This window comes from Spea bombifrons, chromosome 3 (assembly GCF_027358695.1).
Source record: "Spea bombifrons isolate aSpeBom1 chromosome 3, aSpeBom1.2.pri, whole genome shotgun sequence".
Lineage (NCBI taxonomy): Eukaryota > Metazoa > Chordata > Amphibia > Anura > Pelobatidae > Spea > Spea bombifrons.
The window spans coordinates 120,009,100-120,025,354 of NC_071089.1; the positions used below are offsets into that span (position 1 = coordinate 120,009,100).

The 16,255-nt window shown below is 41.8% G+C and overlaps 1 protein-coding gene and 11 non-coding genes across 12 annotated transcripts in view; 1 reads left to right on the top strand and 11 right to left on the bottom strand.

The window, feature by feature from the left end:
- The window catches only part of LOC128482812 (uncharacterized), a 379,467-nt gene that overhangs the window by 45,541 nt on the left and 317,671 nt on the right, over positions 1 to 16,255 (top strand). The window lies entirely within an intron of this gene.
- Positions 4,805 to 4,877, bottom strand: TRNAK-CUU (transfer RNA lysine (anticodon CUU)). The gene has a single exon. It is a non-coding gene; the product is annotated as a tRNA-Lys (tRNA).
- TRNAK-CUU (transfer RNA lysine (anticodon CUU)) lies at positions 6,156 to 6,228 on the bottom strand. The gene has a single exon. It is a non-coding gene; the product is annotated as a tRNA-Lys (tRNA).
- On the bottom strand, positions 7,855 to 7,927 carry TRNAK-CUU (transfer RNA lysine (anticodon CUU)). The gene has a single exon. It is a non-coding gene; the product is annotated as a tRNA-Lys (tRNA).
- TRNAK-CUU (transfer RNA lysine (anticodon CUU)) lies at positions 8,348 to 8,420 on the bottom strand. The gene has a single exon. It is a non-coding gene; the product is annotated as a tRNA-Lys (tRNA).
- Positions 13,537 to 13,609, bottom strand: TRNAK-CUU (transfer RNA lysine (anticodon CUU)). Its single transcript has one exon. It is a non-coding gene; the product is annotated as a tRNA-Lys (tRNA).
- On the bottom strand, positions 14,387 to 14,459 carry TRNAK-CUU (transfer RNA lysine (anticodon CUU)). Its single transcript has one exon. It is a non-coding gene; the product is annotated as a tRNA-Lys (tRNA).
- Positions 14,562 to 14,634, bottom strand: TRNAK-CUU (transfer RNA lysine (anticodon CUU)). The gene has a single exon. It is a non-coding gene; the product is annotated as a tRNA-Lys (tRNA).
- TRNAK-CUU (transfer RNA lysine (anticodon CUU)) lies at positions 15,063 to 15,135 on the bottom strand. Its single transcript has one exon. It is a non-coding gene; the product is annotated as a tRNA-Lys (tRNA).
- Positions 15,413 to 15,485, bottom strand: TRNAK-CUU (transfer RNA lysine (anticodon CUU)). Its single transcript has one exon. It is a non-coding gene; the product is annotated as a tRNA-Lys (tRNA).
- Positions 15,912 to 15,984, bottom strand: TRNAK-CUU (transfer RNA lysine (anticodon CUU)). The gene has a single exon. It is a non-coding gene; the product is annotated as a tRNA-Lys (tRNA).
- Positions 16,087 to 16,159, bottom strand: TRNAK-CUU (transfer RNA lysine (anticodon CUU)). The gene has a single exon. It is a non-coding gene; the product is annotated as a tRNA-Lys (tRNA).

Sequence of the window (16,255 nt, forward strand, 5' to 3'; positions counted from 1 at the left end):
ATAACAAACATTCTTATAATTAATTTAGTGTCCGACATTGTGTCACCAACCTTTTATTATTACTAAATTAATTATTAAATTATTATTATTATTAGCACCCAGATAGTGGCATCCAATTTTTAGGTAGCAAGCATTCTTATATTTAATTAGTGTCCAACACCGTATCATCAGCCTTTTGTTATTATTAGACCCTTAGGCATGGTCAGAAATATATTAAAAAAAATAAAATAAAAAAAAAAACAACATCTATTATCTAATTATCACCCAGATAGTGTCATCTGATTTTTAAGTAACAGACATTCTTATATTTGATTATTCTCCAACACTGTGTCATCAGCCTTTTGTTATTCTTAAACCTTTAAGCATAGTCAAAAATATATAACAAAAGAGAAAAAAAAACAAAAAAACAAAAAAAACAACATCTATTATATAATTATCACCCAGATAGTGTCATCTGATTTTTAAGTAACAGACATTCTTATATTTGATTATTATCCAACACTGTGTCATCAGCCTTTTGTGATTATTAAACCCTTAAGCATAGTCAGAAATATATAATAAAAACAAAAAAAAAAAAAAAAAAGTCAGTTTGGTGAGATTGACTTCAAGTACTTGCACCATTCAGCCAGAGCAGTTGGTGAGTCATAAGATCTTACTTGACCTTCCCACCAGAATCTCACATTCGATGAACTAGTCCAACTATATTTAATATTGTTTTGTCTTAAAAAAGACAACGATGTAGAGAATTCCTTCCTCCAAAGCCGGGTTTGATATGATAGATCTTGATATATTTGGATATTCTGGAAAACTTCGTCTTTCAATTTAGAGTTTCTTTTTGCACGCAGAACTAATTCTTTTGGATATAGGGATGAAAAAGAGACAATAACATCTCGCGATGATGTTTCAGGTAACCCGTTTGGTCGTCTTAGTCTGAAAATTTTATCAGTAATTAGATCAGAATCTTTTAGGGTCACACCCATTTCTTGAAATAAATCAAATAAAAAGGGTTTAAGTTGATCTTGTGTAACTTTCTCCGGAACATTCCTGAAACGAAGATTTGTTCTCCTTAGGCTGTCCTCTAAATCTCTCAGCTTTATCTCAATCTTGTCCACTCTATGAGTAACTGTTGAAATGGTTTCTTTCAGAGTTGAGCAGTTTAGATCGAGATTTAGAATTTTATTTTCAACTTCCAATAATTTGTTGGCCAGCCCATTTAATTCTTGTTTAATTTCTGTAGAGCCCTTAGATAACTCTTTTTTGATTTCATCAAAATGAGCAAGCATAAAGTCTTGAGACACTAATGAAGTAGGGCTAAGGCTGTTACGAGTTTGAAGATCCTGAGATTCATCCGATTGAGAAATTGTGGATATATTTAAGATTTTTTCTTTATTTCTCTCCAGAGAAGGAGAAAAAAATTCAACCACAGATCCAGATTGTTTCTCTTTTTTCTCTTTTTTATCTCTTTTTAATTGGTCTTTGAGAGGGTCTCTATTCACATTTCTTTTAGATGCCATATTGAAAAAATATCGTATGTCGTCAAGCTGCCAAGTCCACAAAACAAGTCAGTTTGGTGTCAACATAACATGTAGATGTCAATAGTATTATATTTTATATATGTTTTTAAGCATGATACAGGTAAAAAAAAAAAAAAAAAATCAGTTCCAGGCTTTTTTAGTTTTAGTATCCAGAACTTACAGATCTTAGAGGTTTATAGAGCTTTATAGCCTTTATGTAATATATAATATAGGGAATCAGCTATGTCCGGTCCACAGTTCCCGCGATTTCACCTCAGTCCAGCACCTCTGCAATGCTCATCCGTACCGGTCGGCCGAAACGCAACCGGCTTCCTCCCTCCGACCGGAGTAGTTTAATTAAATATTTAACGTCCTACCGGCATCAGCAGATGTCAGAACGCCAGGGGAAATCATCACCACCTCGTTTCTCAGACCGAGAACTGAAATGTCTCCCCACAGGCAGGAATGCGGCGAGAGCAGACAGGAACAATCGGCTGCAAGTCAGGTGAGCCAGCCAAGTCGCACTAGATACTGCAGGCTGCCGCACGCCTCTCCATCAGACTCTTCCTTCTCCACAGCGAGTGCGCATCTCCACCTTCTACGACGTGCATGTCATCACGTCATCACGTACCCAGCAGCATTTTTTGATTAACTGTGTGTTTCTGTCTTTCAATGTAATCATTAGTTCATTGGTGTTGCAAACACAGGAATGAAAGTTTTCAGGAAAACATCCCGCTCGTCCCTGGGTGGGCTTGAACCACCAACCTTTCGGTTAACAGCCAAACGCACTAACCAATTGCACCACAGAGACAACCACATGCGCCTGTTTTCAGAAAAGCAGTGAGGATTATGACTTTAAACCTTCAGCATTCCAGAGGGCTTAGTGACCATAGCAGAAGAATTGACAGTTGTATCTCAACTGTTTATACATTATTTCATGATGGTGAGAACTTGTACTCCTAAATTGTCTTTACGAATCTTGAAGAAGAGATTTGGAAAAAAAAGTCAGATATTCATGGTTTTTTATCATTTGGGAAGAAAGTGGCAAAAAGTTGGCACTTTCGAAGCTTGAAGAAGAGATTTGGAGAAAAAAAAGTCAGGAATTAATGTGTTTTATCATTTGTGAAAAAAGCGCCACGAAAAGCAGAGTGGCGCAGCGGAAGCGTGCTGGGCCCATAACCCAGAGGTCGATGGATCGAAACCATCTTCTGCTAGATGTCATTTTTACATAGGGTTAATAACTTCTGTCATTGATGATATTGCATGAAAACAGCATTCTCCCCTCAGACAAACAGCTTTACAGAAAGCAGAGTGGCGCAGCGGAAGCGTGCTGGGCCCATAACCAAGAGGTCGATGGATAGAAACCATCCTCTGCTAGATGTCATTTTTACATAGGGTTAATAACTTCTGTCATTGATGATATTGCATTAAAACAGCATTCTCCCCTCGGACAAACCACTATATAAAAAGCAGAGTGGCGCAGCGGAGGCGTGCTGGGCCCATAACCCAGAGGTCGATGGATCGAAACCATCTTCTGCTAATTTTGTTTTTATAATGTCACTTTTCTGTTTAAGCACAACTGGCGTTGCATAAGATTAATTGGCACGTAGGTTTAACAACTTGTGTCATTTATGATATTGTATGAAAACGGCATTCTCCCCTTGCCAGCCACTATTTTGGTAACAGCTGCCCGAATTATTAACAACATGTAGTATTGTAGACGTGGCCTAAGTTAAAAAACAAAAAAATAATAATAATAATCTAAGCATTCCAAAATTGGCACTATGCCAAGAAGTTTTTCCTGTGTTTTTTCATGGAAGGATTGGCATGCTTTGTCTGGAAAATAACTTTCCACAAGTGGAATAAGAAGATTTAGCTTAATGTTGGAAAGCTTTAAGGATTTTGCATTTCTGTCTTTCAATGTAATCATTAGCTCATTGGTGTTGCAAACACAGGAATGAAAGTTTTCAGGAAAACATCCCACTCGTCCCTGGGTGGGCTTGAACCACCAACCTTTCGGTTAACAGCCGAACACGCTAACCGATTGCGCCACAGAGACAACCACTTGTGACTGTTTTCAGAGAAGCAGTGAGGATTATGACTTTAAACCTTCAGCATTCCAGAGGGCTTAGTGACCATAGCAGAAGAATTGACAGTTGTATCTCAACTGTTTATACATTATTTCATGATGGTGAGAACTTGTACTCCTAAATTGTCTTTACGAATCTTGAAGAAGAGATTTGGGAAAAAAAGTCAGATATTCATGGTTTTTTATCATTTGGGAAGAAAGCGGCAAAAAGTTGGCACTTTCGAAGCTTGAAGAAGAGATTTGGAGGAAAAAAAGTCAGGAATTAATGTGTTTTATCATTTGTGAAGAAAGCACCATGAAAAGCAGAGTGGCGCAGCGGAAGCGTGCTGGGCCCATAACCCAGAGGTCGATGGATCAAAACCATCCTCTGCTAATTTTGTTTTCATTATGTCACTTTTCTGTTTAAGCACAACTGGCGTTGCATAAGATTAATTGGCACGTAGGGTTAACAACTTGTGTCATTTATGATATTGTATGAAAATGGCATTCTCCCCTTGCCAGCCACTATTTTGGTAACGGCTGCCCGAATTATTAACAACATGTTATAAACAACCCTGAGATTAAGAGTCTCATGCTCTACCGACTGAGCTAGCCGGGCTGTGATATCTGCATGTCCCCCACAGAATCGGGGCTACTATCACTTGTTGCACTCAGCGCTATCTTAGGAACGTTTAGAGAAATTGCCAGGACTCGAGATGGTCACCAGTTCCATTTGACATAGAAGAAAGAAGTCAAAAGCTTTATCAAAGAAGGGAAAAATCTTTTGTCATATTATTTCCCCTAGGCTCTGTCATCTGAAGGTTTAAGCTTAGGCCCACCAGCAAACATCAGAAAAAGCTGGCATGAAATCTGCCTATGACACCTGCCAAGCTCATAAGTAGTGCAATGGATGCTGTATAAATACATCCTAATTTGAAGCTGAACGCCTTTGGCTTTTTCATATTATCACTCTTATTGGTGTTGGGAGGAATACGGGCGTAGGCTGTGAACTGCAATTTTCAAAGGTTGACAAAAAAAGTTTATCTTCGCCCAACGTGGGGCTCGAACCCACGACCCTGAGGTTAAGAGTCTCATGCTCTACCGACTGAGCTAGCCGGGCTGTGATCTTGCATGTTCCCCACAAAATCGGGGCTACTATCACTTGTTGCACTCAGCAGTATCTCGGGAACTTTTAGAGAAATTGCCATAAAAACCACATCTTCGCCCAACGTGGGGCTCGAACCCACGACCCTGAGATTAAGAGTCTCATGCTCTACCGACTGAGCTAGCCGGGCTGTGACATATGTGTCGACTCCACAGAATCGGGGCTACTATCACTTGTTGCACTCAGCGCTATCTTAGGAACGTTTAGAGAAATTGCCAGGACTCGAGATGGTCACCAGCTCCATTTGACATAGAAGAAAGAAGTCAAAAGCTTTATCAAAGAAGGGAAAAATCTTTTGTCATATTATTTCTCCTAGGCTCTGTCATCTGAAGGTTTAATCTTAGGCCCACCAGCAAACATCAGAAAAAGCTGGCATGAAATCTGCCTATGACACCTGCGAAGCTCATAAGTAGTGCAATGGATGCTGTATAAATACATCCTAATTTGAAGCTGAACGCCTTTGGCTTTTTCATATTATCAGTCTTATTGGTGTTGGGAGGAATACGGGCGTAGGCTGTGAACTGCAATTTTCAAAGGTTGACATAAATGCTATATCTTCGCCCAACGTGGGGATCGAACCCACGACCCTGAGATTAAGAGTCTCATGCTCTACCGACTGAGTTAGCTGGGCTGTGATCTTGCTCGTTCCCCACAAAATCGGGGCTACTATAACTTGTTGCACTCAGCAGTATTTCAGGAACTTTTAGAGAAATTGCCATAAAAACCACATCTTCGCCCAATGTGGGGCTCGAACCCACGACCCTGAGATTAAGAGTCTCATGTTCTACCGACTGAGCTAGCCGGGCTGTGACATCAGCATGTCACCCACAGAATCGGGGCTACTATCACTTGTTGCACTCAGCAGTATCTCAGGAACTTTTAGAGAAATTGCCATAAAAACCACATCTTCGCCCAACGTGGGGCTCAAACCCACGACCCTGAGATTAAAAGTCTCATGCTCTACCGACTGAGCTAGCCAGGCTGCGATATCTGGGTTGCCCACAGAATCGGGGCTACTATCACTTGTTGCACTCAGCGCTATCTTAGGAACGTTTAGAGAAATTGCCAGGACTCGAGATGGTCACCAGTTCCATTTGACATAGAAGAAAGAAGTCAAAAGCTTTATCAAAGAAGGGAAAAATCTTTTGTCATATTATTTCCCCTAGGCTCTGTCATCTGAAGGTTTAAGCTTAGGCCCACCAGCAAACATCAGAAAAAGCTGGCATGAAATCTGCCTATGACACCTGCCAAGCTCATAAGTAGTGCAATGGATGCTGTATAAATACATCCTAATTTGAAGCTGAACGCCTTTGGCTTTTTCATATTATCACTCTTATTGGTGTTGGGAGGAATACGGGCGTAGGCTGTGAACTGCAATTTTCAAAGGTTGACAAAAAAAGTTTATCTTCGCCCAACGTGGGGCTCGAACCCACGACCCTGAGATTAAGAGTCTCATGCTCTACCGACTGAGCTAGCCGGGCTGTGATTTTGCATGTTCCCCACAAAATCGGGGCTACTATCACTTGTTGCACTCAGCAATATCTCGGGAACTTTTAGAGAAATTGCCATAAAAACCACATCTTCCCCCAATGTGGGGTTCGAACCCACGACCCTGAGATTAAGAGTTTCATGTTCTACCGACTGAGCTAGCCGGGCTGTGACATCTGAATGTTACCCACAGAATCGGGGCTACTATCACTTGTTGCACTCAGCAGTATCTCAGGAACTTTTAGAGAAATTGCCATAAAAACCACATCTTCGCCCAACGTGGGGCTCAAACCCACGACCCTGAGATTAAGAGTCTCATGCTCTACCGACTGAGCTAGCCAGGCTGCGATATCTGGGTTGCCCACAGAATCGGGGCTACTATCACTTGTTGCACTCAGCGCTATCTTAGGAACGTTTAGAGAAATTGCCAGGACTCGAGATGGTCACCAGTTCCATTTGACATAGAAGAAAGAAGTCAAAAGCTTTATCAAAGAAGGGAAAAATCTTTTGTCATATTATTTCCCCTAGGCTCTGTCATCTGAAGGTTTAAGCTTAGGCCCACCAGCAAACATCAGAAAAAGCTGGCATGAAATCTGCCTATGACACCTGCCAAGCTCATAAGTAGTGCAATGGATGCTGTATAAATACATCCTAATTTGAAGCTGAACGCCTTTGGCTTTTTCATATTATCACTCTTATTGGTGTTGGGAGGAATACGGGCGTAGGCTGTGAACTGCAATTTTCAAAGGTTGACAAAAAAAGTTTATCTTCGCCCAACGTGGGGCTCGAACCCACGACCCTGAGATTAAGAGTCGCATGCTCTACCGACTGAGCTAGCCGGGCTGTGATCTTGCATGTTCCCCACAAAATCAGGGCTACTATCACTTGTTGCACTCAGCAGTATCTCAGGAACTTTTAGAGAAATTGCCATAAAAACCACATCTTCGCCCAACGTGGGGCTCAAACCCACGACCCTGAGATTAAGAGTCTCATGCTCTACCGACTGAGCTAGCCAGGCTGCGATATCTGGGTTGCCCACAGAATCGGGGCTACTATCACTTGTTGCACTCAGCGCTATCTTAGGAACGTTTAGAGAAATTGCCAGGACTCGAGATGGTCACCAGTTCCATTTGACATAGAAGAAAGAAGTCAAAAGCTTTATCAAAGAAGGGAAAAATCTTTTGTCATATTATTTCCCCTAGGCTCTGTCATCTGAAGGTTTAAGCTTAGGCCCACCAGCAAACATCAGAAAAAGCTGGCATGAAATCTGCCTATGACACCTGCCAAGCTCATAAGTAGTGCAATGGATGCTGTATAAATACATCCTAATTTGAAGCTGAACGCCTTTGGCTTTTTCATATTATCACTCTTATTGGTGTTGGGAGGAATACGGGCGTAGGCTGTGAACTGCAATTTTCAAAGGTTGACAAAAAAAGTTTATCTTCGCCCAACGTGGGGCTCGAACCCACGACCCTGAGATTAAGAGTCGCATGCTCTACCGACTGAGCTAGCCGGGCTGTGATCTTGCATGTTCCCCACAAAATCAGGGCTACTATCACTTGTTGCACTCAGCAGTATCTCGGGAACTTTTAGAGAAATTGCCATAAAAACCACATCTTCGCCCAACGTGGGGCTCGAACCCACGACCCTGAGATTAAGAGTCTCATGCTCTACCGACTGAGCTAGCCGGGCTGTGACATCTGTGTCGACTCCACAGAATCGGGGCTACTATCACTTGTTGCACTCAGCGCTATCTTAGGAACGTTTAGAGAAATTGCCAGGACTCGAGATGGTCACCAGCTCCATTTGACATAGAAGAAAGAAGTCAAAAGCTTTATCAAAGAAGGGAAAAATCTTTTGTCATATTATTTCCCCTAGGCTCTGTCATCTGAAGGTTTAATCTTAGGCCCACCAGCAAACATCAGAAAAAGCTGGCATGAAATCTGCCTATGACACCTGCGAAGCTCATAAGTAGTGCAATGGATGCTGTATAAATACATCCTAATTTGAAGCTGAACGCCTTTGGCTTTTTCATATTATCAGTCTTATTGGTGTTGGGAGGAATAGGCTGTGAACTGCAATTTTCAAAGGTTGACATAAATGCTATATCTTCGCCCAACGTGGGGATCGAACCCACGACCCTGAGATTAAGAGTCTCATGCTCTACCGACTGAGCTAGCCGGGCTGTGATCTTGCACGTTCCCCACAAAATCGGGGCTACTATTGTTGTATATCCTTCTCCTCTCTCAAACCAATACCACCAATTGATATGCGTGGAGAATAATCCGCTCTGCGTTGTGTATTAATGATAAATGTAATACCCCTTGTTACCTCCTCCAAGAACTAACATATAACCGTATCCCCTTTTCCAGATAATATATATGTCTAGTTCTACTAAGGTTTTCTACCCGATATTACAATAAAACAGCCAACCCAAGGTTCTTACCAGAGAGAGAGCTTTAATTAGAATCTGCCCAGATTTATGTTACAGCAAAGACAAAACCAGAGTTACAGTGATATACAGATGTCAATCATTCATACCACTCACAAACATCCCATCTATCTAATATCTGCTGCTAAGTGTGTATGCTGTGTGGGTGATGTGCCAAGGGTGAGACTCTCCAATCCAGTCTCCAATCCAGTCTCCTTCTCTGTGTGTTTCTACAATGTCTTTTTAAGGTATTTCTCTATTGATGTGTAAATGAGGTCCCTGTCCTGTGTTCCCAAGACCCCACCGTGTGATGTTATTGACTTGCTATGTTTCCCATGCCTATCTCCAGGTGATGCATTTCCTTCCGTCTCTACATAGTGTATAGGTGTGATATCTTCTTACAGCTGTCTTTCCTGTTACTTCCCCTTAAGTGGCTTGCAGCTATCATACATACATATACACACACATAAACTTAATCAAGCACATATTAATTACAGATATACATACTTTGTATTTACCCCAACACTCCCCCACTTGAATAAGATCCATATAGGAACTTATTCATAAAGACATATACCAACTCAAACCCAAACAGTATTACAAGAACCAATATACTGGTATTTTATATCCCTACAATTGATGCTAGCTCTAATTGTTCCTGCTTGGTGTGTGTTTTTTTCAGTTCTTTCCTCCAGAAGCAATATAGGATGAATAAGGAGCAAATTAATACAAATTGCTGGAATACAAATATTACCGAAGCAGTTCTTAATCCTGGGTGTGTATATACATTGTAGGGGATGCTCCACCAGGGCTCTTGAAAGCTGTGTGTAAGTTCTTTTGTGCCGGCTAAATGTTCACCAGATCTTGTAATTGCACAACCCTTCTATTATTTCTGTTAAATAATGTATCCAAATCTATGTTAAGTGGCGGGATTGTTTTAAATAGTGAGGGAATCATCTTATTCCAATTTCCCAGCTCCTCCTGTACCATGTTCACAGATACCTGTGTGAGTTGAACGTTAGCTCTTATGACCTCCTTACCCACTTTCATGGAGCCATAGGTGAGATTAACACACCATCCTGTAGCAGGTACATTACAAGGTACAGTTTGTTTCCAGAGAATTTTAGATACACCCAGTGCACAGATCGTAGGGCCCTGCCCATGTGCCACCCTTTTCCATCCATTTACAGTTCTGTGAAGGTGAACTGGGCAGCTCCCTGAACTCCATTATGCATCCATCTGAGCGGACTAGGGGTTCTAGTACACAGGAACAAAGCCAAGCATTTTTACGTCTGTCACAGCAACTGGGGTTAATAATCTTCCATAACTGGTTTTCTTTTACCACCAAGCGGGTTTGTGGCAGGAGTTGTTTTAAAACATTAGTGCCATTAGCCACGTCTAACTCACCCAGCATAGTCATCTTATAAACAGGTACAGGCTGTTCTGTCCAAACTGGAATGTCAATTAGTAATGGAATTACCTTTTTCCCTACTTTACACTTAATTTTGGAAAGGACTCCATTCCGGCAATCTATGCCAAATTCCCTAACCAGATCAAAAACTAGGGTAGAATTCACAATTCTGGGCCATTCCCCTTGTTTTATTTCTTGGAGGCCTAAATTTAGATGTTCAACTAGTAGATTTCCGACTATACCACATACCATAGCCTTGGACACATCATTATTCGCAACTGATTCTCTCAGAGCATTTACAGACTGCGTGAATGTTCTGTATTGATAGATCAGTTTCGGCTAGAGTGTTAAATTCCACACGTCCCTCTTTAAGTAAAATTTGTTGCAACCCATCTACAAATTTTTGTTCTCGTGAGTTTAGAACCTCTGTCTCCTCTTTTCCAAATTGAGGTCCCCAAACTGAATCCTGATATTATATCAGTACCCAGATCCCTTTTTTTTCTCTCTCTAAAACGAAGCCCTTGTGTAGCATACCAGAATAGATTAATATGTGCTTGAAACACCTTTTTAAACCATTCTTTCAACATTTCTGGGCAGCTCTCTGGTATATTAAATGAAGAAAAAATTAACAATAAAGGTAATTTTACATAAGACACATCCGTGTAAGCGACAGTTTGTGTTGGTTGTATGAATACCGGGGGGTGGTTGTTGGACAGTCCTGTGAATTAATAATTTTAGTCTAGTATAGTATGCATTCCACTGTGATGTGGGTTACATGTCACAGAACCATCCTGGGTAAAGGTAAAATCTCTTTCCAGCAGCATCTTTATTCTCACTTCCTTTGTGGTATTGGCACTCCCTCCTGGATAGCTCCAAACTGCAAATTCAGAGGTAAGGTTAGTCTTAGGCATTGAAATATTACACTGTACCACTATCCATCCCACTATAGCCCCAACCACTGTATGCTTATCCTTAAATGTAACTTCTGGCGATTGCCCCTTTACTCTTAAAGTTACTCTGATTTCTCCTTTTTCTTCTGAACGTCTTTCCTCCCTCTTATAAAATGTAAATTTCCTGAAAGAAATCACACATGTTAATGTCCAGATCCACAGGTTTGTTTCCTTTCTTTCTTCCTCTTTTTTTTTTTTTCATTTAGTATCATCTCTTCTTTTTCTGAAAAACAAATACTTTAAAACAAATAGATTAGCATCATATGTTACAACAACAAATGAAAAGAAATCTAGAAGACCACGCTAGTTTTATTCTGTTTTTCAACTCTTTCTTTCTGTGCCTTAATAACATGGTAGGGAATCCAAGGCTTGATATAATCTTTCCTAACATCATTACCTCTTCCCTGAGATCCCCACCTAGTGTAATTAAAACAACTCTTATCTCCCTGCCTCCAACTATCAACCATGGGTCTTTCCTGAACATGGTGTTCTTTAGCAGAGTGACAGTGGCAATTTCTGGCAAAATGCCCTACTTTACCACAAGCAAAACATTTAAAGGCTTCCCTTTTACCTGTGGGTCCTTGAAATTTATGTTGGAGCCTGCTCTGATATAACTGTCTCTGAAGCGAGGGGCTTAATACAGACACAGGCTTTGCAATGATTTTGCTGTGATTTCGGATTATTTTATGATTAGCATTACTTTGCTTCTCATCTAAACCTTGCCCATCTATTTCAACTGCAGCCACAACATCATTTCTTTTATGCAGCTGTACATTTACCTTGTTACCATTATCTGTGCAATGCACATGATCAGCCTCCCTCTTACTGCAGGCTGCCAGGGTCCTGATCTCCCCCTCTGCATCCCTCAGCCTCTGAGTAAGCCGCTCATTTGCACTACGCAATTCCTCATTTTCCTGCAAAGTCTGCTGGTTGCTTATACATAAAGCTGCAGCATTCTGTCCAAAAAGCTTACACTTCTCAACTTCAATGTTTAAACCTAGAACGTTTGCTTCCAAAAGTTCTTTTTGCTCTTTCATTGATTTGTACTGCTCCGCTATCCAACGGGCAGCAAAATCCAAAGCAGTTTTCACTCTAAGATCAACAATCTTATTATTTAACGCATTATACATCTCATCATGCTTCTCAGATTTTACTTTAATTGAAACATTCAGCTCTGCCAACTTATCCTCCTTTGCTTTCACAATTTCTTCTAATCTTAAACAACAAGAGAGTAGTCCTTGCACAATGCAACCTTTTCTTTTACTCTCTGACACCTTTTTTTCAAATAATGTCTCTCCCAAAAACTTCTGCAACATCTCCCATGACTGTTTACAGTCCTGTGGGATTTCATAAGGACCACCATGTCTCTTAATATAATTCAGAAGCCATTTCTTAACATTTTCAGAATAAGTAACTTTTGCATCCTCCATGTTGCATGTCATATCAAACGAACAAATCACAGCAATAGAATATAATAACAATTATACTCACCACACTCCAGGCAGACTCTGTAAAGTTCTTCTGGCCAAGGGTCACGGCACCAATATGTTGTATATCCTTCTCCTCTCTCAAACCAATACCACCAATTGATATGCGTGGAGAATAATCCGCTCTGCGTTGTGTATTAATGATAAATGTAATACCCCTTGTTACCTCCTCCAAGAACTAACATATAACCGTATCCCCTTTTCCAGATAATATATATGTCTAGTTCTACTAAGGTTTTCTACCCGATATTACAATAAAACAGCCAACCCAAGGTTCTTACCAGAGAGAGAGCTTTAATTAGAATCTGCCCAGATTTATGTTACAGCAAAGACAAAACCAGAGTTACAGTGATATACAGATGTCAATCATTCATACCACTCACAAACATCCCATCTATCTAATATCTGCTGCTAAGTGTGTATGCTGTGTGGGTGATGTGCCAAGGGTGAGACTCTCCAATCCAGTCTCCCTCCTATGTGTTTCTACAATGTCTTTTTAAGGTATTTCTCTATTGATGTGTAAATGAGGTCCCTGTCCTGTGTTCCCAAGACCCCACCGTGTGATGTTATTGACTTGCTATGTTTCCCATGCCTATCTCCAGGTGATGCATTTCCTTCCGTCTCTACATAGTGTATAGGTGTGATATCTTCTTACAGCTGTCTTTCCTGTTACTTCCCGTTAAGTGGCTTGCAGCTATCATACATACATATACACACACATAAACTTAATCAAGCACATATTAATTACAGATATACATACTTTGTATTTACCCCAACAACTATCACTTGTTGCACTCAGCAGTATTTCAGGAACTTTTAGAGAAATTGCCATAAAAACCACATCTTCGCCCAATGTGGGGCTCGAACCCACGACCCTGAGATTAAGAGTCTCATGTTCTACCGACTGAGCTAGCCGGGCTGTGACATCTGCATGTCACCCACAGAATCGGGGCTACTATCACTTGTTGCACTCAGCAGTATCTCAGGAACTTTTAGAGAAATTGCCATAAAAACCACATCTTCGCCCAACGTGGGGCTCGAACCCACGACCCTGAGATTAAGAGTCTCATGCTCTACCGACTGAGCTAGCCGGGCTGTGATCTTGCACGTTCCCCACAAAATCGGGGCTACTATCACTTGTTGCACTCAGCAGTATTTCAGGAACTTTTAGAGAAATTGCCATAAAAACCACATCTTCGCCCAATGTGGGGCTCGAACCCACGACCCTGAGATTAAGAGTCTCATGTTCTACCGACTGAGCTAGCCGGGCTGTGACATCTGCATGTCACCCACAGAATCGGGGCTACTATCACTTGTTGCACTCAGCAGTATCTCAGGAACTTTTAGAGAAATTGCCATAAAAACCACATCTTCGCCCAACGTGGGGCTCGAACCCACGACCCTGAGATTAAGAGTCTCATGCTCTACCGACCGAGCCAGCCAGGCTGCGATATCTGGGTTGCCCACAGAATCGGGGCTACTATCACTTGTTGCACTCAGCGCTATCTTAGGAACGTTTAGAGAAATTGCCAGGACTCGAGATGGTCACCAGTTCCATTTGACATAGAAGAAAGAAGTCAAAAGCTTTATCAAAGAAGGGAAAAATCTTTTGTCATATTATTTCCCCTAGGCTCTGTCATCTGAAGGTTTAAGCTTAGGCCCACCAGCAAACATCAGAAAAAGCTGGCATGAAATCTGCCTATGACACCTGCCAAGCTCATAAGTAGTGCAATGGATGCTGTATAAATACATCCTAATTTGAAGCTGAACGCCTTTGGCTTTTTCATATTATCACTCTTATTGGTGTTGGGAGGAATACGGGCGTAGGCTGTGAACTGCAATTTTCAAAGGTTGACAAAAAAAGTTTATCTTCGCCCAACGTGGGGCTCGAACCCACGACCCTGAGATTAAGAGTCTCATGCTCTACCGACTGAGCTAGCCGGGCTGTGATCTTGCATGTTCCCCACAAAATCGGGGCTACTATCACTTGTTGCACTCAGCAGTATCTCGGGAACTTTTAGAGAAATTGCCATAAAAACCACATCTTCGCCCAACGTGGGGCTCGAACCCACGACCCTGAGATTAAGAGTCTCATGCTCTACCGACTGAGCTAGCCGGGCTGTGACATCTGTGTCGACTCCACAGAATCGGGGCTACTATCACTTGTTGCACTAAGCGCTATCTTAGGAACGTTTAGAGAAATTGCCAGGACTCGAGATGGTCACCAGCTCCATTTGACATAGAAGAAAGAAGTCAAAAGCTTTATCAAAGAAGGGAAAAATCTTTTGTCATATTATTTCCCCTAGGCTCTGTCATCTGAAGGTTTAATCTTAGGCCCACCAGCAAACATCAGAAAAAGCTGGCATGAAATCTGCCTATGACACCTGCGAAGCTCATAAGTAGTGCAATGGATGCTGTATAAATACATCCTAATTTGAAGCTGAACGCCTTTGGCTTTTTCATATTATCAGTCTTATTGGTGTCGGGAGGAATACGGGCGTAGGCTGTGAACTGCAATTTTCAACGGTTGACATAAATGCTATATCTTCGCCCAACGTGGGGATCGAACCCACGACCCTGAGATTAAGAGTCTCATGCTCTACCGACTGAGCTAGCCGGGCTGTGATCTTGCACGTTCCCCACAAAATCGGGGCTACTATCACTTGTTGCACTCAGCAGTATTTCAGGAACTTTTAGAGAAATTGACATAAAAAAACATCTTCGCCCAATGTGGGGCTCAAACCCACGACCCTGAGATTAAGAGTCTCATGTTCTACCGACTGAGCTAGCCGGGCTGTGACATCTGCATGTCACCCACAGAATCGGGGCTACTATCACTTGTTGCACTCAGCAGTATCTCAGGAACTTTTAGAGAAATTGCCATAAAAACCACATCTTCGCCCAACGTGGGGCTCGAACCCACGACCCTGAGATTAAGAGTCTCATGCTCTACCGACTGAGCTAGCCAGGCTGCGATATCTGGGTTGCCCACAGAATCGGGGCTACTATCACTTGTTGCACTCAGCGCTATCTTAGGAACGTTTAGAGAAATTGCCAGGACTCGAGATGGTCACCAGTTCCATTTGACATAGAAGAAAGAAGTCAAAAGCTTTATCAAAGAAGGGAAAAATCTTTTGTCATATTATTTCCCCTAGGCTCTGTCATCTGAAGGTTTAAGCTTAGGCCCACCAGCAAACATCAGAAAAAGCTGGCATGAAATCTGCCTATGACACCTGCCAAGCTCATAAGTAGTGCAATGGATGCTGTATAAATACATCCTAATTTGAAGCTGAACGCCTTTGGCTTTTTCATATTATCACTCTTATTGGTGTTGGGAGGAATACGGGCGTAGGCTGTGAACTGCAATTTTCAAAGGTTGACAAAAAAAGTTTATCTTCGCCCAACGTGGGGCTCGAACCCACGACCCTGAGATTAAGAGTCTCATGCTCTACCGACTGAGCTAGCCGGGCTGTGATCTTGCATGTTCCCCACAAAATCGGGGCTACTATCACTTGTTGCACTCAGCAGTATCTCGGGAACTTTTAGAGAAATTGCCATAAAAACCACATCTTCGCCCAACGTGGGGCTCGAACCCACGACCTTGAGATTAAGAGTCTCATGCTCTACCGACTGAGCTAGCCGGGCTGTGACGTCTGTGTCGACTCCACAGAATCGGGGCTACTATCACTTGTTGCACTCAGCGCTATCTTAGGAACGTTTAGAGAAATTGCCAGGACTCGA